This window comes from Ostrea edulis, chromosome 10 (genome assembly GCF_947568905.1).
Source record: "Ostrea edulis chromosome 10, xbOstEdul1.1, whole genome shotgun sequence".
Lineage (NCBI taxonomy): Eukaryota > Metazoa > Mollusca > Bivalvia > Ostreida > Ostreidae > Ostrea > Ostrea edulis.
In genome coordinates this window covers 9,111,189-9,133,905 of record NC_079173.1, presented here as the reverse complement: position 1 = coordinate 9,133,905, position 22,717 = coordinate 9,111,189, and the positions used below count along the sequence as shown (strand labels likewise).

At 34.8% G+C, this 22,717-nt stretch overlaps 1 protein-coding gene across 2 annotated transcripts in view; it reads right to left on the bottom strand.

Moving 5' to 3' along the window:
• Positions 1 to 22,717, bottom strand: part of LOC125666730 (ecdysone receptor-like) — a 101,847-nt gene that overhangs the window by 59,512 nt on the left and 19,618 nt on the right. The gene's annotated exons all lie outside the window — the stretch shown is intronic.

Here is a 22,717-nt window from a genome sequence, read left to right as displayed (position 1 = left end):
CATGTAAAGGACATGCAACACATTCTTGATTTAAATTGTCTTTTACGTGTACTCATGATCATGAGTGGATTAATCTTTATGTTAATTGTGTTATATTTATATACACAAATGTAAAAACAGTCAGTTACTAAGGATGTCATGTACTGCCCACTGTTTGAACCTAACAAATACATTTACCATCATGTCTGACTGCTAGTAGACTTATGAAAGGTGATTTCTGCAGGGGAAAAAACTAATACTAACAATTCTGCAAGAAATGCAGCTACTTAATATTTAGTTGAAAGAAACTTTGTAAAAAACCTGGAAGATTTTTGAAACTTTTTTGATTTATTATAATGTTAATTCACATATAAACACGGATCATATTGATTCTGCATATGGCAAGAAAGTTTGTTTACTTAAAGTCTAATAAGTTTAACATTAGATTGCTCGTTGCCCTTGTATTAAATGCAGCTCATCAAAATAAACCTTGCAAAATCAGAAAATCACAGTAGGAGAATTGTAAGCCTTGATCTCACATGAACACTCATTTGATATTCAAACATACGTATTTCTACTAAGTCCATGGTTACATAAATTCTGTGTAACTTCATAGTACCAACGGACTCAACATATGTAAGCTATATCAATGTCATATCCACCTCAGAGAAATTTTGTACTCGTAGACCAAACTTACTTAATCTGATAATCCGTAAAATTATGACTACGTGGAATTTTAAAAATATGTGTCTACAATACTATATAACATAATTTCTTCTCCGGTACAAGTCATAAATTACTGGTAATATGTACTTAAAATCTACAATAGTGCCCACCTTCTCCCTTCCTAAAATAGATCAGAACAAACATCCTGTATGAGTCTATACAGTGTAACAATTTACACATCCAGTACCGGACCCCAATCAAATCATCTGCATAGTTTACTGGAATAATCACACATCAAATAAACACTTTATGCATAATCAAAATAGATAAAAACAAATATAAGAAAACAAAACTGAATAAGTCTATATATACATATTGCTGGGACCATGTCCGCTCTTTAAACAGTAGTATTGTTTTTTCTTTAATTCTAATATTAAAAACATGCTTTAGAGGATCCTATATGCCAAGGAAGATGTCTTTATCATCACATCAAACAACACATCATTCATATCCTCAGCCCCGAGTTCTATTGCTGTGTTTGAAACAATTAAAAGAGAACATAAAACACAGTACAAAAATGAATTCCGTCAACCACGAGACCAAGCTAGTTTATTACAATTGTTGAAACTTAATGTGCATTTACTCTTCTGACACACACACTATATACCTAATTTAAGCATCCAGAAAATTATGTTCGGCACAAAGTCCCATAAATCTCATAAAAATCAGTGATAAAACATGATTGGTAAACATACAACAGCAAATGATACACCAAATCACAGCTTCCTATTGTATCAATATGCAGATAAAATGATATTTTCAATTTCAGATGCTCGATCCATAAACCTGATCAAGAAAGAGGACTCTTGGCGGGTGTAATCGGTCAATAAGGGCCGGGTGCTTATATTCCAAGGCACCTGCTCCCACTTCTGGTGAGTCAAAGGGTCTGTGTTTGCCCTATTCTGAATTTTGTATTCTTTATAAAATCTATCAGATTGTCTGAGATTGATCATTGTTCATGATCTTCATCTGTTTCATATTTTTAAACTTAACTTAAGACAGAAAACTTCACGCAGGAACATAGACACATTTTTTTTTCCAAATGGAGGTTAATGCCATTGATACAAAATTAAAATAGGAAATAATATTCTCCATCCTTTTAAAAATCTTTTTCCATCTTGGTTATATAGCTCAGAAGATAACGTGTGAAGCTGGTAGTCTTGGCATCATAGGAGTCCCGCAGCATGCAGTTTTCTTTCTTATGATTGACACAGTAAAATTGCAAATTTTATAATCTTCATTCCTGACAGTTAGTAGGGGTATACAGTATAGTATTCTCAATATCATGAATTCCTGCAATTAAGTGTGCACTAATTAACGTCAGAAACAAAAACTGATTAAAAAGTACTAATTTTCCAGGTCACTATAATACCATATTACATGTATATCCAACTTCATTTATAATGGGTATGTGTGATACGCATATACAACAGTTTCAGAAAATTTAACCTTCATATTGACCTCTCAGGGGCCCCCACCTCCCGACTCTCTCTCTCTCTATTCTCTCACTCTCCCACTGTGGTGAATGCCTGAACACAATACAAATGCATACCCTCTGGCTCTGTATAATACACCTAACACATTTTCTGATTTACTTCTGTATAAACACCAACTTGTAATCCCTATACAAATTGACCACTCTCACCTGGTCTCAGGTAAACATGTAGAACACCGAACAGTAGGGTGACTGACCGGTGAAGTTATAAAATGATTTCTTGTTGAAAACTAACAGCATTTGCTGGCAACAACATGCTGTCAGCCTGCTTTAAGTACAACTGCTCAACACACATGTACCGAGTGTTCCTTGGTCTAGCTAGATACTTCCAGATCACCTTTTAACTCCTTCGTTAAGAAATCTGTTTTTTCCATAGTTATCAAAGAGTCACTACACACTCCATTAAATAATTTCATGCTATATATCTGGTGTCTATTGTTTTCTATCACACAAACACTTTAGTTTTAAAAACAAGTCATTAGAGAATTTTGCATTTTATTGAAAATAAATGAACTATAGATACAAAATTGCCATGGTGTGATCTTTTTTTCCACCCATGGAAACCACTTCATGATAAAAAAAAATAAATCATTTAAGTATTCCATCAATAGTCTACTTTTAAGAAATTATATAGAATTTAATTTCCCATAATATCCCTTCAAATATAATTTTTAAACACACTTTCTTTTGAATGTTTTTAAAATTCTACATCAATATAATTATTGAATTTTTCATTTGGGGAGACTGTTAAATAATTGAAGTCTCTAGTTTTCTCTTATGCAGAACAATATGGTCGATACAGGGCTCATGGCGGGTGTGACCAGTCAACAGGGAATGCTTTCTCCTCCTATGTTAATTTTAGGTCTTAATTTTGTATTCTTTATTAAGATTTATGAGATTGATCACTGCTTGTTATCTTCCCTTGTTCAGACATGTATCTATTTTAGAAACGCATGTACCTTTGAATTATTCTATACATGTGCTTAAATTCTTGATGTCATTTAATGTTTTAAACATTAATTATGATGGTTAAAAAAGACAAATTATAAGTTGATAGTCCATGCAGTTAACATCCCATTAAGTTCTCTTTTTCATGTGAAATTAAGGGTCGTAAAACACAATGATGAGTTGCTAAAACTAATCAATCTGAGAAGATTTTGACACTTTTAATGTAATGTCAGATATCAATTAGCAAATTGAGAACGCTTTCTAACTTTCATGCCACTGATCGGATGAGCCATTTGAGCCATCATGTATTTTTTATGATTTAATCAATACCTTCTATTAATATTATTCATACTTTCATTCATGATTTAGTTAAAAAAAATTTAAAAGTGTATTTTGAAAGTTTTTATTTTCTATTGAATTTTAGCAATGGAACTAATTCTCTTTCAATTTATATTCCATGTCATTTACAATTAAAAGAAAATTCTGAAGTTGATTGATATCAATAAGAAAACTGCAGACTTGATTTGAATTCAGATTTCTGTGGAATGGTAGGAAACATCTATTTCAATTTCTCTGTTAACACTCTGATCAACACTCCTTGTTAATTTGTCTCACTCTTATAGAAATTCTTATCATTGACAATTTCAGGTTTCAAAGCAGCATTTAACCCTCTTTTAACAATAGCAGATTCTACATCCATTAAGAAATTAATTTGAACTAATGTAAGATTAAATCCATTAATATACAACTATATGATACATAATCCCATTCATAATTAAAAATTTCACAGAGAAGAAAAATAATTACCTTAGTCTTTCCTATTGATTAAAAGTATACCAAGGTATATATGCAATAAAAATCCCAAGAAATTGAATTTCCTAAATCTCCATATGAATTATTTTTTTCGTCACTGTGTATATTGACCTTGGCGTGTTAAAATCCACTTGTTGCGCGTTATAAACAGAAAATGACCAAGAGCAGAGGTGAATACCTTCGGAGAACTGCACGTTTTAATATGCAATAGCCAGTAGCGCATCATTGACCAATCAGAACACAGGATTTCTGGTTTAACGAAGGTAGCTTTGTGAATATGCAGGGAGAAGCCCACAAACTGCCACCGAATTTCGCCCTCAGTCATGGACAACAGACTTTTATCACTCTTCCAAGTGGACACAGAATATTCATATCACAGATACAGGAGATTATATCATTTTGAAAGGTCTTCAAAATTATTTTTCATGAGAATATAAATATAAATATATATATATATATATATAATATATGATATAAACTCCAATATTACCTTGCAAAGTTTAAAGATCAAAAGTTTAATTCCTCTCTCAGATTTATTTTTCTAACATAATTCACATGTTTTCTCATTCTGCTCTGAACGATTAACTGGCAGAGATCTATAGATTCTTACATCAGTCACTAAAATCAGCATGGTCTCTACATGACTTTAAAAATGACCCAAGAAATAATTTCAAAATTATTTTAAAAAAAAACTTTTTTTTAATACATCACACAATCATGAACTTACCTATGAGACAGGTGAATACTAACAGCCAAATGCTTCTCGCACGTTTCTCAGTTTCAAATCCCAGAGTGTATTTTTTTCTATACTTTTTTAAAATGAAAAATGTCCAACTGCATTTAGCACATTATCGGGAACCTAAACTTTAACAATAGAGAGGTTAAAAAAAAAATCTCATCCATGAATAAACTGCATGTATAGTACTAGGCTAGTGGGTCGATTTCCATTTAACATGGGGGTAATCTCAGGTCAGTTTTCAAAGGTCGAGCAACGTGGGGTCATACAGCGGCTAAGACAACTGGCCATGTATATGTATGTAAATCTTGTGACCCGAGTTGTTTGTCTGGGCAGCAGACGGTCAATAATCACTAACTTTATGAATTGTATGGTGTCCACTGAATTAAATCAATATTCACTAACTACATAGGTAATGATGAAATGTTTATACAGAGTGCATCGTAACTTACATCTGCTAATAACTAAGGAGTCTCTTCCTTAATTTCTTCCATTCTTTGTGGGACATCTTGGCCTATGTATAATCTAAATATAAATTTTCATTAACTTTTGACAATCATGCTGTGAAATCTGACTATATAGTCTGAAAATTTTGTACATTCCAGAATATTTTTTTAAACAAATTCATAACATACATTTCTGAATCAAAATTTACAAAATACAAATGACAACTGCCAATTAAGATAAGAATTTCTTTCTGAGAAGCACCATCATTGTCTCTCTAAATCAGCTCTCCCCTCACCAACATGTCAACGAGAAAAATCTAACTAAAAGGCCTGGACATACTTTGCTGCACAGTCTATGCACAACCCAATTAGATAGTCAACGTTGGACAATGTCCAGTTTGTTACCGGTCGTTACTCTCCAAGACGCCCACATATTTATTTTATCCATACACATAAACTCACTGGCCAGAGGCCATGTTTAGGAATCTATCAATTATTCATACATAGAAGATGACCGCTGGCCATCCTTTTCATATTTTTGTAAACACTCTAGTCTTTTATGTTAAGAAATGATTGAACATGAATTGGTCATTACTTTCAGTCTTTTAGGGATCGACTTTTTGATCTTTGTTGTTCATAGGTTCATTCAAGAGCATAATTTAATTATCATTCAGAAAATATATACCCCCTTCCCAGCAGTTGAAAAGAAACTATAATTATTGAAATTTGTTATAGAATCATTAATATTGACAGCTTAATAACTACACATGTTCAAACTGTCCTCATCTGACCAAAATTGTTCAAATCGCATCATAAACTGCACAAATTACTGATTTAACTCCCTTTATATTAAAATTGCTTCCATTTTTCTTCTTTTTTTTTTTTTTTTTGACAAAGACCTATTTGTTATATCGAAAGATATAACTTTAAGCATTTAAGTGGTTAACTCAAGAGGCCACTTCATCACAAAAACAATAATCTCCTAATCACAAGACAATAATCTCCTAATCACAAGACAATACTTGACCACTGTACCTCCAATACTATAGGGCTGCACAGAACAGACACTATACAGATGTATGTTAATAGCTTTGTACAATCATGAGATACTGTTTCCAACTGAGAGTGAGTCTCCCTCCATTCTGTCCTGGCACCACGATGTGAGAAGAGCTAGTCTCCCTCCATTCTGTCCTGGCACCATGCTGTGAGATGAGCTAGTCTCCCTCCATTCTGTCCTGGCACCAAGCTGTGAGAGGAGCTACTCTCCCTCCATTCTGTCCTAGCACCACGCTGTGAGCTCCATTCTGTCCTGGCACCACGATGCGAGAAGAGCTAGTCTCCCTCCATTCTGTCCTGGCACCACGATGTGAGAAGAGCTAGTTTCCCTCCATTCTGTCCTGGCACCACGCTGTGAGAAGAGCTAGTCTCCCTTCATTCTGTCCTGGCACCACGCTGTGAGAAGAGCTAGTCTCCCTTCATTCTGTCCTGGCACCACGCTGTGAGAAGAGCTAGTCTCCCTTCATTCTGTCCTGGCACCACGCTGTGAGAAGAGCTAGTCTCCCTCCATTCTGTCCTGGCACCTGACGCTGTGAGAAGAGCTAGTCTCTCTTCATTCTGTCCTGGCACCACGCTGTGAGAACTGAGAGCGAGTCTCCGTTCATTCTATCCTCGCACCATGCTGCGAGGACACAGACAACAAGCGAGTTATGTACCAACATTTCATTGAGAACTATTTTGAATACGAAAAACAAAGTGAGTCTTCCTCTCCATTGTAGAAGTCCTGGCACCACACTGCGAGAACTTTGATTGAGTCTTCCTCTCTATTCTATCCTGGCACAATGCTGCGAGAACACTGCAGACAACAAGCGAGTTATGTACCAACATTTCATCGAGAACTGTTTTGAATACGAAAAACAAAGTGCGGTCCTGAATATTTAATAAAATCAGAGAAATGCAGAAAAAATCATTGAGGAAATTGAAATTTCTGAAAGGTTAAAAAATTAATGTGCAGTGACCTTGAACTTTTGCATTTGACCATTGACACCTACCAAGAACCAAGATATCTATACACAATGGAACCTTGTAGACAATTAAACCCACCAGCTTTCCAAACATACCAGAGCATTTCACCACTTTGATACCAACCAACTGCTGCTAAACATTGACTGCTGTCAAATTAACATTTAAATTAACATTTTGGTAGAACCTGTCATAGTCACCGGTGATTATAGTGTTTACTTAGTAACTGTGAGGCCTGCAGGATTTGATGTTTATCATGGGAAGTGACTATTCCTTCACCAACCACTCCACTAGAAGTGAAAACCGTGGATCTTATGAATATGACCTAAAAGATGGAGGTCCAGTGTCACAACTAATAGCAACAGATTCCAAAACACACATCTATTACTCACAGATCCCAAAACACACATCTATTAATCACAAATCCCAAACAAGCACAGATCCCAAGACACACATCTATTACTCACAGATCCCAAAACACACACACATCTATTACTCACAGATTCCAAAACACACACATCTATTACTCAGATCCCAAAACACACACATCTATTACTCACAGATCCCAAAACACACACATCTATTACTCACAAATCCCAAAACACACATCTATTAATCCCAAATCCCAAAACAGACATCTATTACTCACAGATCCCAAAACACACATCTATTACTCACAGATCCCAAACAAGCAGATCATAAAAAAACCCACACCTATTAATCACATATCCAAATTAATACACACACATATATTAATCCCAAATCACACACATCTATTCCTCACAGATCCCAAAACACACATCTATTAATCACAGATCCTAAAACATACACATCTCTTTTTCACACACTCTTTTTTAAACACGCATAGTTTTCCTTTACTGATTGGATTAATTTGGATCTGTTCTACCAAATACAGGAAGATAATACAGAGAAATTATTTATGTGAACTCTTAAATCTGAAACTTTCAGTACTGATCTTAGAAAAATTAAAACCTAGCCAAGTGTCTGAGCAAACAGGACGACTAAATGTGATTGGTCTGATTGTAAAAAAAAATTGGATGCTGTCATACAATTCAACAGAGAATGCATGTATCACAAATTGACAAGTCATTCTGATGGAATCTAAAAAATAAATTCACCGGAGTAACCATTAAAACTAATTTAATGCACTACTGTGGAAAAGAATCACAATTTCAAATAATTTCTCAATTCTATTAACACAAATAGATATCTGATTTCCATATAGCAGACAACACTCAAGAATATTAAAGCTGTATACATGTATGCTCCAATTCTTAGGTTTTAGATTTTGCTAAAAGTCTCAAAATTATGGTATTCTGTGAATAAAATAAAACAAAATCTCAATTATGCATACAAAAAACTACAGTTGTAGAGATTTAAATGAAAATAGTTTGAAAAGACAGCCTGTTGTTTTAAACACTTTTTCTCAAAACGAGTCAAGTGCTGACCACATGACTGTCTCATCAGCGTACCACGTACATGTTATTTTTTTCACTAATTCTGGGAACTGAATCTACATCATGTGTATCTACTACTTCGTGTTTTACACATCTACCTCTTCATGTTTTACACATGATTTAGTACACTGAGTTCAGACTGATAAGTCCTTTTATCTACAGTGAATGAACTTGGGTGTCAAAACTTACCAACACCCATGTGTGTAGATAGTATATTGTGTGACGTCCCGCTTGAGAAATTTTCACTCATATGGAGATGTCACCACTGCCGGTGAAGGGCTGCAAAATTTAGGCCTATATGCTCTGTGCTTACGACCTTCGAGCCGGGAGGGATCTTTATTGTGCCACATCTGTGACACGGGACCTTGTTTTTTATGGTCTCATCCGAAGGACCGCACTATTTAGTTGCCTCTTACAACAAGCAAGGGGTACAGAGGACCTATTTTAACCCAGATCCTCATGCACCCATGTGTGTAAATGGCATGTGCAATGCAAATGCTATACAAATAAGGCTATTATACACCTAAGGCTGAAGATGTCAGAAAGTTAAATTAGAATGAACTTAAAATTTCAACCTATATCTTTCATCTGGTTTGGATTTCTAGAAAAAATCTCAAACTTAAGTGTGAGTTTTCTTCTAGATTTCATGTACAGTGTATATTTCAATTAATAAATACTGCACATTTCCTAAATATATGCAAGGAATTTGATATTCACGACAAGCAACACTCTCAAAATAAAATTTCTTCCTTTCATTTTTATATTGCTAAAATACATATAAAAACTCCGGATCAACAGCCCACACACAAATTCATGTTTTCACTATTAGACTTGTACAAATCATTTTGCGATATCAAGAACTCGCATAAAATACGGACTCTACAGCAAGGACATTTTAGATACATTAAACATCTTAGTTTGAAAACAAAGAACCTTACTTATTAGTACGTACTTTACTCTTATATAAGAATTACTTGTAACATCAACACTGTTATTTACTAGCGACTTCTCAACAAGTTTACCATATAAGGCATGAAATAATCATTGGTTCTTTTCTATCAGACAAGTGATAATTAATATCTATACTGTTGCTAATTTCACATTCAGGAGCCTTACATATATATTATCACTTTCGTATCCTGTGATAATTTTGTAACCATCCCATGCAACCTTTTATTGAGTTCTGTTGAAAACATTAAGAAAACTTTAGACTATACACTCATGTGTTACATAATTGTTTAAAGTTAGGCCAATACGCAATTTCCGAGTTGCCCAACTTGGGATTTCCGGAAAATTTTCATGTCCGACTTCGGTATTGACACTTCTTGTTTACATTTCCGGTGTAGGAACGTGGAAAGCCACGTGAACAAAATAGATATTGTTTTCTTAATTTCTCGCGTTCTTACGGGTGAAAATGAAAGGAAGGGATTAATGTTTCTCATATCTCGTCGAAGTTTTGTATGTTTTTGCGTTTGAAATTAAAGCTTAACCTAGAATTCGTCTCTGAAATAAGCATAGATTGATATCCATCTGGCATTAAATGCTTTTGTTGACAAAAACTCATTTGTCACTAATATTTTGCTCAGAAAATAAAAATAAAAAAATAAAATCAATATATGCACCCAGGGGTGCATAAGCCGAGTTGCATGGGATACACTGTAAAGTCAGGAACGATGTGGCATATTTATAATTGTGAAGAACTAATTTCAGTTTTACACTTTTCAAGTTACTGTCCAGAAACCATATTTGTCTGAAGTTTTCAATCTATTTTTGGTCAGTGACCTTGACCTTTGACCCATTTTCTCCAAAATCAATAGGGGTCTTCCTTACCTAGTACATAACAATATCATTAAGTGTCATTTGATTCGGATTTAAACTTACTGAGTTATCATCCGGAAACCAAATATTTCTGAAATTTTCATTCTATATTCGGTCACTGTGACCTTGACCTTTTCTCCAAAATCAATAGGGGTCTTCCTTACCTGGTACCCAACAATATATCAAAGTTTCATTTGATTCAGATTTAAACTTTCTGAGTTATCATCCGGAAACCAAATTTTTCTGAAATTTTCATTCTATTTTCGGTCACTGTGACCTTGACCTTTGACAATTTTTCTCCAAAATCAATAGGGGTCTTCCTTACCTGGTACCCAACAATATATCAAAGTTTAATTTGATTAGATTGTAAACTTTTCGAGTTATCATCCGGAAACCAATTGTTGACGCCCAACCGCCCGCCAGCATCACCAAACCAATAGCCAAGTTCAACTTCGTTGCAACTCGGCTAAAAATCCTCCCAACCGCCCCATAGTTTTTGGTGACCCTGGATGATAATCTACTATATAATTAAGTTGAATTGGCCTAATGATAAAATTAATGATTATCACATACTGAATATGTTTGGTATATATTCATTGGAAAAGACTCCATCAATTAATCCATTCCAAATGTACAATTCCTCAATTAACAGCTCTTGATTAAAAATTTATGATTACTTTCAAGTGAAATACTTCATTCTGTTTTTTATTCAACCGAAAAAATCACAGAAAGGAACAGATCAATGCCCTTTTAACAACATGAAGCAAATAAAAAATAAAAGCACCCTAACATACAATATCTAATAAATCGACCTGTAAACATTATAAGAACCGTCCTGAAGCAGGACTATTACGTTTCCTGCATGCACACCCAAAACTGGGTATACTCGAGAACTTGTGCAATACGCCAGTTTCGAGATAAAAGCTCTGTGTTGGAGGTACTGTTAGTGGAGCTTTAAATTCTAAGTGAGACAGTGGACATAGAGTCAGGAAGACGATGAAATGTATTCAAAGCAGCTTTTTTTAAATGTGTAAATGTAGGAAACAAAAAATACTATCGAAAGAAATGTTTTACTAAAGTGGAAACACAAAAACAATGTCATATTTGCAAGTAATATCCTGGATATGATTCGTACAAGCAACGAAACAACGTGTTATGATAAGAATTCCATGTATTTAATTACTCCCCGACTACTTATCACTTACTTAGTTTGTGTTTCATTCGAATTCGGGTGATGAAATTGGAGAAACTTCCTGAACATGCACATTCACTCATGCAGTGATGAATATTTGTCCTACTCCCGCATGCAAACAAGCTGTTTCACGCCTTACTATGAACAAGAGTTCTCCAAAGGGAAATAACCCGGACTTATCTAGAAACAGGAGTATTGATATAGGGATCCATTTGTAGGTGACTCTCGATAACTCAAAGTTCGAGGGTCCTACAGGTAGATAAAATTTAGAGTGATCGAGAGATCAAAGGTTGAGTCAAATCCAGAAATTAAAGTGTCGACCATTACTGTGGAATCATCATTGTTTGTGGATTTCGTGGGTCACTCTTACCCACAAATTTACGTGTCCTCGAACATTTTTAAAACCAACTAAGAGTTATTTCTCCTAGTGACATTGTATCGCTTATCCATGAAATTACGTCCCTATGAACCAGCAAAATTTTGCTTATCAACGAACATTAGCCCCCACAAATTAAAATGATTCTATACATTATCATTCAGATTTTATAGCAACCAAAGTGCAATATTTACAGGATCCTATTGTTCAGACATGTTGTCCTTCATATTTATAAGCAAATGACTTGATTTCAACAGCAGAACTTTTATTTTGCATAGATCTAGATAAAAAGACTTTTGAAAGTTTATGCATTTATTTGTTCTTTTCTCAAGTTAAAGTAATTCCACCCTCCTGTGATGTCATCAGATTTTGCAAAATCAATGATTTATTTACATTTATGCGTGATAGGAACATAAATTTTGTTGGAGTCTTTTCCGATAGTTATTGTAAAAAATCTTGTTAAAAATAAATTATTTTAAAAGTCTTAGTTATAAATGAATAATCAACGATATGTTTTAAATTATTGAATCCAAGGGCAATAACTCTGTTTCTATTGATTTCTTTATCAAGTCTATTATGCGATAGATTTCCTTTATTTTTACAGACATTTTATATATTTTTGTGAAGATACAGTTTCATGAAATTGTTATGAATGCTACTATATCGTCATAACCAGTTTGTATGAAATTTTGATAACGCTGTTTAAGGAAAATTGCAATTTTCTGACGGCGATATATGATTCTGTTTATGTACGTCTCGTATCTTAAAAAGTGTGATGCCATATGTATTTTATTTGATAATTTGTTAGTTTTAACTCTAATGAATGGAAATAAATACATTTTTCAAACTTGTATCAGATAAAACTGCGAGTATGGAGTTACCTTAATGGAGACGTACATGTACATTTACAAGACAAATTTCCTTCATCCATCACAAAGAAATAACACAGAACAAAGTCCTCACAATTTTCAGTAACTTCTCAAAGCACAAATAAATCATGTTTTCTTGGCATGTCTCTGAATCATATTCTCAAAATTACGTCTCATTGTCAAGTCCAACCAAAGTCTTAAATTTGGCTGCAGTCGAATTATATAATGAAAACAATGCACAGGTGGAGGGTTAAATTGACCAATTCAACAATTAACTATACATTCCTCAAGGAACGCAGGGGATGTGTCACCTATATAAGACCCAAATTTCAAATCCAAAGACCGAATGTTTGAAAGCTTGCTTATTAATCTGGACTGTGAGATCAAGAACTTCGATAGATGCAAGTTTGAGCCATCAATATAGTCATCTGTATTACCAATACTAGTGCGCGTGGTACGGTTATTCCAGATGAGAAGCCGGCATCACGATTTATTCATATTTTTATTAGGCCAATTCAACTTGATTAGATTATCATCTGGGGTCACAAAAAAATATGAGGTGGGTTGGAGGATTTTATTTTTATTTCCCCCGAGAACAAAAAATTTATGACAGAAGGGATCACGCAAAGTGTCATTCACTCGGAAGCAACTTTGTTTGAAATCATAATTTTTGCGGAAATAAAAAAAATCGGGGTGGGCCCTTTTTTCAGGGGCGGGCGGGGATTATAATCTATCAATCAATTTTAATTGGTCTTATGTTAATGGTAGAGTTAGAATCCCTTTGTGGAACCATTTTTGCTGAATTAGCAGTTCTTTATTTACTTTCAGTGTTCAAATCGGAATATATATATTTTGAGCCATGCTTGTATATAAGTGCCAAAGTTCTCAGAGATGGTCCTGTAAATCTCATTTCATTCAATAGAACATATTATGCGTAATTTCATAAGGTCAGTCAGTCATAAAAATTTTATTCTCATGAATACTCTTAAACATCTAGAAAACTTAAGCAGTAAATATCAATTTGTGAAAGTATGTCTTGTGAAAAAAAACTCTCGTGAAAAAACCCCTTAAACTTCTAAAAAATTTAAACAATAAATAATAATTTGTAAAAGTATATCTTCTTAAGAAATACATCATGGTCTCCTCATGAGAAATCTACCATTGATGTATGTATTTCAGCATCAACATGAAAGTGTGGCTTTTAACATTTTTATTTAATACACTGTACATGTTCAGTTTATTTATATCCGGGCCGCGACACACATAAGTCATCAAAACAGGTAATGACAGTTCCATCGCCAAACGCTCGGCATCAGATGTGAATGTCACGGGTCCTCGGAGATGACCTTAAAAACGGATGACCCGTGTCACATTAGGTGTGGCACGCTAAAGAACCATCACTACTCAATGGCAGTAAGCGCCGAGCATAGGCCTAAATTTGAAGCCCTTCACCGGTCTTGGTGACATCTCCGTACGAGTGAAAAATTCTCGAGTGAGATGTTAATCAACATACATTCAATCAATCAATCCAGTTTATTTAACCTTTGGACACCCCTCCCCTTCCGTGGGATCTGAGTTAGAATTGATCCTCAGTACCCCTTGCTTGTCATAAGAGGCAACTAAATGGGGTGGTCCTTTAGACAAGACTATAATCAGAGGCCCTGTGTCACAGCAGTTGTGGCACGATAAAGATCCCTCCCTGCTCAAAGGCCATAGGTGCCAAGTATAGGCCAAAATTTTGCAGCCCCTTCACCGGCAATAGTGAGGTCTCCATATGATTGAAAAATTCTCAAAGGGACATTAAACAATATACGATCAATCACTTAACCCCCATATCCAGTTTACTTAACCTTTGGACACCCCCATCCCTCCAAAAAATGGAGTCTTTTCCATACAATCAAAAGTCCGACAGCAGCTTCGTTTCTGCAGAAACAAAGTAAAGTAATAGCTTTTAAAATTTCTTAACTATACCATGTGATTCCTTTGCAAAGAGTATAATATGGTTCCATTTTTCTTTACGCATTGCCACATGGTTTTGCCAAAACATGTAAATCAGTTGGAGAGAATTGTCAGATGTGTACTTATAGCACATTGAAAATTTGGTGGAACTGGAAGAGATTCACTATAATCTTAGTTTCGAGCTTTTTCTGAGTTTGATAATGAATAAATGAATAGTTTCCAACTCCTAAAGCACTGAAATATGGATCCCGCTAAAATAAGTATATGAACAGTATTGAATGCCAAATATGCCTGAAATGATTTTATCAACAAAATAACAAGCCAGGGGCTCATTTTAACAAAAGGTTTTTATGACTTCATTATGAGTCAGATTAAAATACACTCTTTGCGATGCACTGATTTTTAAACATGCATATCAAAGGTGAAGATAATGAACAGTGATCAATCTCATAACTCCCATAAGTTAAGCATCTCATGTCGGCCATCCGTAGTCAAAATCAGTGCGCCAAGAACGGCCTAACAATAGGTATGAAACAAGTCAGACAGATTTGACCCATGCAATGATAGTTTATATTGGCAAACTAGATCGTTATAACGACCATAAAATTTGCGAAATGCCTGACTTTTAACAAGCCAGTTGGAACCCCTGCACTATCAACTTGTTTATCTGTAGCTTGCTTCGATTTAAAAACTGACCATATAACAGAAAAAGCTCTTGCATATCGAATCAGTTGAGAGATATAAACAACATATGCAGGTGACAACAGAATATTGCTAGTGACTGTCATAAATATGGGAGAAATCCAAATAAGGTAATGTTTTAAGATACAATAAACTTACTACGGAGTGACTAACATGATATTGTGGGCTTGCAAAAGCAGAGCAAATAGTACCATTTCATACATTTCAAATGTTTCTATGTAAATTCATTAACAGGTAGAATTCTACTCTTTCCAAAATACTTTGTTCATCTCTTGGTTTCTTAGTCTTGCTAAAACAAAACTCAGTAAAAACAGACATTCAACAAGCACACAGAGAAACCCATACACACTAACAGAAAAGACAAAAAAAAAAAAAATTGGTGCTTTTTTAAAATGCGTCATATTGCACCAGTTTTGGTAAATATTTCAGTGAAACAGACTAATATTCAACTTAGGGTTGTCCCCGCTATTTCAGTGAAACAGACTAATATTCAACTTAGGGTTGTCCCCACTATTTCAGTGAAACAGACTAATATTCAACTTAGGGTTGTCCCCGCTATTTCAGTGAAACAGACTAATATTCAACTTAGGGTTGTCCCCGCTATTTCAGTGAAACAGACTAATATTCAACTTAGGGTTGTCCCCGCTTGTTTTGTTAACTCTGTGGGTTACTGTTCAAATCCAAAAACAGCCCCAGCTGGTGGTAGAGGCCACTGACCTGTCACATCTATAATATATATATGACGTACACACTACGCATCACTTTATGGTGTTTGTATGTATATATATGGAACAGAATTAGCAACTCCAATTGAAGAAATGGCATGAAGGTTAGCGACCTTTCTCTGGGATCGGTCCTAGTTTTAATCCCTTCATTATGACACTATACAAAGTGGCCAATTTCTGCCTCTCTCTTAGATATATCGTACTGTGCTGTTTGTTCCCTCTAATCCTGTTTACTTTTATTTAGGGTCCTTGTTGCGTTGTAATTCCTTTAGCAGCCGGATCCATTTCATGACACAATATCACAGCGGCATTTTCTTTTCAAATATCTACTTTAAATATTTATCATCAAAAAACTGTAGTGGTATTACAGACAACCCATTATTTCAAAACACTTTTCATTCTTTCACAGTTATGGGTGTTTATATGATGTCCTTTATGAGGTGCAGTCCTCACGCTTTAGCTTAACCTAAATTTCTTTATACCAGTATATTAATGATTTCTTCTCGGTAACATTATGTGAAATTGACACATTTCTGCGTGATGAGTAATAGGATGAGGTTAACAAACAACCAATACGTCAATATCCAAGTCCTGTACTGTCCAGTCCACCAGGACGCGGTCATCATTGTCAGAATCAGATCCAGATCCATTATCTCTCATTAAGGTATCGCTCATTCTTATGACATACACTACATTTTGATTTAAAATCTTTATGCAATCGAGCCTTGTTATTTTAGTCCACGCACAATAGAGTTTTGTGTGTTGAAAACTTTTTAAAATTGCTCCTCCTTTCAAAGACACAAGCACATTATCCCCCCCCCATTTCTATTATTAATCTACGTTTTGAAGGTAAATATATCGTATTCAATATGATATACATTCTATAGTGTGTTATACATGCACTTTCTCAACAAAATTTTAAACAATCCGGTGAAAAACTGTACATTTACAATAAGACCTTTTTTTTGTACCATCACTAGAATTTTACTATAAATAACTATTAAATAAAAAAAAGGATATATATATATATATATATACTCTTCATCTTCAGGATAAATTGTGGCCTGTTTCCATGAAACATACATTGTACGCCTGACAGGTAAACAATCCATTGTCATTTCTACTGAAGCTTACTTCTCTACAGCTGAAGATGGAATTCCAGTCCACCTAAGGACAAGAATGTGACAGCAAATTGTCTTTTTATTTTGAGGATCTTCCTCATTGTGTGTTAAATTTACAATATATGTGTGTATACAGTGGTAGTTACTGAAGTCTGCTTTTTCATTGCCAGATAGTTTCATGATTTTACTGTCTGTCGGACCAGACTGATTTTTTTCACCAAGAAAAAAATCCATGGTTCAAGCAGTGTTGAAAACACGGAGGAAGAAGAAAGAATTCAAACTAAAACAATGTCCCCTTCTGGGTGAAAAATACATGAGGGTTAGGAAATGCGAAGCTTTACACCGGCATGCTTCAGGAAGAAAGTTAATCTGTTTCTTGTATCTAAATTTTAATTTCATTTCTGTCCGAATATTCTCAATCATTGAAATAGTCGCATTATCCTACAATGTTCACATTCATGAGGAAATATTAATGGCTATCTTTTCAATGGGTAAAGATATTGAAGGCAAATTAAAACATCGGAAATGTAAATATATGATTATGTAAGATGTTGAAATTACCATTGTTAAAGATTAAGATTCTGTAGAATTCTGTATACAGTATATTAATTTTAAAACTTGCTCTTAAAAAAAAACATCAATGCTACGTACATGATGATTATGTCATAACATTTAAGGATAACTTGCTATATTATATCAATATTCTAGGACATTTTTACCTTATACTCTGCATGCACTTTACTGTGGTTTCTTTTCTATATTTAAAAAAAACCCACCAAACATTTCTTCCATAGCAGTCTGTCTAGCACTCTCTGACAAAAAATAAGGGCTAAAATTACAAAAATTTTGGGCTAAAATTAGGAATTTCATAACTCAATTAGGACAGTTTTGGACATTCAAATGGTCTTACTTTCGCAAATTTTACAATAACGAAACTCACAAAAAATGCTCTCCGTGAAGGAAGGGTGTCTTCCAGCTATTACTGGCTATAACAATTTTAATAGTCACATCGTTGTCACAAAGTCACAAGCAATAAACAGCTTGACAGATGGATTCACTGGTCAAATTTAGTTTGAATGCAATTTCAAAGTTGCTAGAATAGAAATATATTTCTAAAATTGACAAGGAAATTTAGAGTTTTTTTAAAGGATTTCCCCTTGAATATTTAAGGAATTTTAGCAAAATCAAAAACATTTAGGATTTTTAAAAAAAAGGAATTTTAGGGCCGCTGTACAGCCTGCCATTGGTAAAGGCTGCATCAGGCACACATATCATATAGAAGGGGACCATGCATGATCCCCCCCCCCCCCCCCCTTGAGCTTATTGTGTTCTCCGAGCTCTAATATAGGTTGGACCCCTGTTAAAAATTTCTGGATGCACACATGTAGATGTACCTGCCCTCGCCCTAACATTAGCAGAACACATCAATCACATTAGATTAATAACTCCCTCAATGATATACTTTAACTAAGCAATAATCAATCACATCTGATTATCTTTTGAATGGCTGGCACTCCCAATTCCCAAACCATGAGATACTGAATGGTTCACCCACCACTCATAAAGTGTTATCCATCTAAATTAATATCACTACCATTAACCAAAAGATGATGCATTGAACCAACTTTTACTCAAATTTTCATATTTGTCCATTTATAGCAAGGTTGACACCAAATCAGGACTCTTCGATATTAGTGATTTTATTGCAAATTAGTAGATTTTTATCGTCTTGCAAACATTTTTCTTGCCATTACGTTGGCTCTGAGTGAGGAAGGGCTAGAGTCCATTTCAAGTTGGACCTAGGAATTTTAAGTAGGTTAGGGTAGTGACTATTTCTGTGACAGGTGTTCATAACTTTCAAATGGGAACTTGGGTCTTTTACATAAAACTTTAAAACTATCTAAAATGTCACTCGGGCCACGTGAAGCATGAACATTGAGTTTCATAATTATCTGATCAAAGTATCACAACCTGACGACTTTATCACCAAACCGTACACCTCAACTCACTGAACCTGAACCGTACACCTCAACTCACTGAACCTGAACCGTACACCTCAACTCACTGAATCGTACTCCTCAACTCACTGAACCGTACACCTCAACTCACTGAACCGTACACCTCAACTCACTGAACTGTACACCTCAACTCACTGAACCGTACACCTCAACTAATTTAACTTCATCACCAAACCATACACCTCACACTAATTTAACTCTATCACCAAACCGTACACCTAAACTAGTTTAACTTTATCACCAAACCGTACATCTCAACTAGTTTAACTTGCTCCAAGTTGCGAAGAAAACTGTCGCATTTGCGACCAGAAAATCGATTTTGCGACTAAAGGTTATATTCAAGTCGCAGTTTTGCGAGTGGAGAAAAATTGGGCATCCAGTAGAATTTTTGTAATCAGGATCGGAAGTCTGAATAAATATTTTTCAGTCTCGGTCAAAACAGCGTTTGAAAACAATCAAGATGGCAGTAAAACGAGGGTTAAAGAACTTTGGATTTATCAGTAGTAAAAAGTAGAATCCTTGGCCTAGTACATGTAACAAAGAAATTAAAGAATCACTCGGAGAAAGTTCTGCATTTAAAGATGACGTAGCTGTGTCTAATAAAAAATGTAAAAGTAAAGGAAGAACTCCAGTCCTAATGGCTGAAGGAATTTTCGTGGTTGATATGCAGAGATTGCAAAATGTTTTGTAGAATTTTTTGTGAGGCCAAGCAGCCAGCAACGTCCACAATTTCTGGACACCCATTGTCCGATTTCACCACGACTTGGTGTACATCTTTCAAATGTGGAAGTGTGCATGACTATTCACGGCAACAGTAAGAGACACGTCTTTGTCCGTGACTGCATTATTAGCAGTAAGTCGAGCGGGGCAACTCTTGCTGCTAATTTTCACAGACAATTACGAACTCGGGATGTAGTGTTCTTATTGATGCTGGTACTGATTGTTCAGCAAAAGATCCAACAAAAGTAGCTCTTATTCACATAAGCAGTGAAGGCCCACGTATTGAGGACTTTAAAGTAAATCCTTGTGTGGAAGACTGGGTTTTCTTCCCCAGAATCGTACTGTAAAATATGTAGAGGATGGCCCAATGCAATACAACTTTTGCCATAGTAAATACTTGACTTGTTAGCATCCATTACGTTTCACAGCACATTTCTATTCAGTTTAATAATAAAACAAACAAAATGATTAAAGGGTGATTTTTTTTCTTGAAAGATATCCAAATTTTAAAAAAACCTTGTAGGTCTTATTTACAAAATCTTTTACCATGGCGATTAGATATTTTGAACATGGCGACTAGAAATTTGAAAATGGCGACTAGAAATATTTTTATGTCGCCATTTTGCGACCTGATAGCAGATGTGACTTGGAGCACTGTATCACTGAACCGTACACCTAAACTAATTTAACTTTATCACCAAACCGTACACCTCAAATAATTTAACTTTACCATTGAACCATACACTTCAACTAATTTAACTTTATCACCAAACCATACACCTCAACTAATTTAATTTTATCACTAAACCATACACCTCAACTAATTTAATTTTATCACTAAACCATACACCTCAACTAATTTAATTTTATCACTGAACCGTACACCTCAACTAATTTAACTTTATCATTGAACCATACACCTTAAATAATTTAACATCACCAAACCGTACACCTCAACTAATTCAACTTTATCATTGAACCATACATCTCAAATTTAACTTTATCACTGAACCATATACACCTTAAATTTAACTTTATTATTGAACCATACACCTCAAATAATTTAACATCACCAAACCGTACACCTCAACTAATTCAACTTTATCATTGAACCATACACCTTAAATTTAACTTTATCATTGAACCATACACCTTAAATAATTTAACATCACCAAACCGTACACCTCAACTAATTCAACTTTATCATTGAACCATACATCTCAAATTTAACTATATCATTGAACCATACACTTCAACTAATTTAACTTTATCGTTGAACCATACACCTCAAATTTAACTTTATCATTGAACCATACACCTCAACTAATTTATCATTATCATTGAACCATACACCTCAACTCATTTAACTCTATCATTGAACCATACACCTTAAATTTAACTTTTTAACTTTATTACTGAACCATACACCTCAACAAATTTAACTATCATAGAACCATACACCTCAACTATCAGTTCTTTAGGGTCTCCCAGTGGGACATAACTGTACATAAAATCAACTTTCGTTAAGGTCCCTCCTCGGGACTCTTTAAGGTCTTTCCTTGGGACTGCAAAACTCTCATGTAGATTCAACTGTCCTTATGCAATCTCCAAAGCCCTGGCCAACATTCCGTCATTTTTTAAAGTTTTATTTGATGCGAGATTTCACATACCGGTACCGCTAATTGGCAATGAATAAGTCAATGCAATGTAACAAAGTAATTAGTTGTTCATATTAGCTGCATTTTTAATATTTATGGGGATTGTTTTGCATGCAAAGTACCTAACATTACAATCAAAACATGCAAAGAAGGACTGTAATACAAGAAATAATGATATAAACATTTAGTCTGTCCCTTAGATTGTTATCAAAGATTTGATTTAACACATAGCTATCAATTCTTGAAATCTGTTCAGAATGACATCTTGAAATTATGGCAGGTAAGTGGAAGTGAATTTATTATCCCATGGGTGTGAAAAGTTTGCTCTCATTTTAAAGACCAATTCATAAATTTAAAGCACACTGCATTCTGCTGCTTTTAATGGAATGCTGTATATCAAAACATAAAACTACAAATTCATTTTATAAATGATCATCTGTGTCAATCTCAAACACTGAAATAAGACAGTCTGCAGAGAAGTGTGAAACAGCTAGCTGATGCTAAGGTCATGCGTTCAAATCTGATAGAAGAGTACTTTGGATCAGACAGTGTAATTCCAAGGTCACATTTCATAGAAGGTAGGGCCAGTCAACAAGAGCACAATGCTCACCTGAACAAACACCAGGTAAAAATATAAGCCCTTGTTACAGCTCCCTCCCCCAGAGGGAGTCCTCCAACATGATGTGCAAATTAAAATGTACACCTTTGCCAGGTTTGGCTGAATCTGGAGATGTGAAAAGTTGTTGACAGACATACATGTACAATGTCTACACATCAGGGATGTGACTGAATTCCTCAGAAATCAGAGGAAAACTGGTCAAAAAGGGAGGAAAACACCTCACCCTACCTGGAAAAATATCATTTTCTGCCACTTTAGATCAAATCCAGAGTGTTTCATTTTTTCGAAAATTGAGCAAAT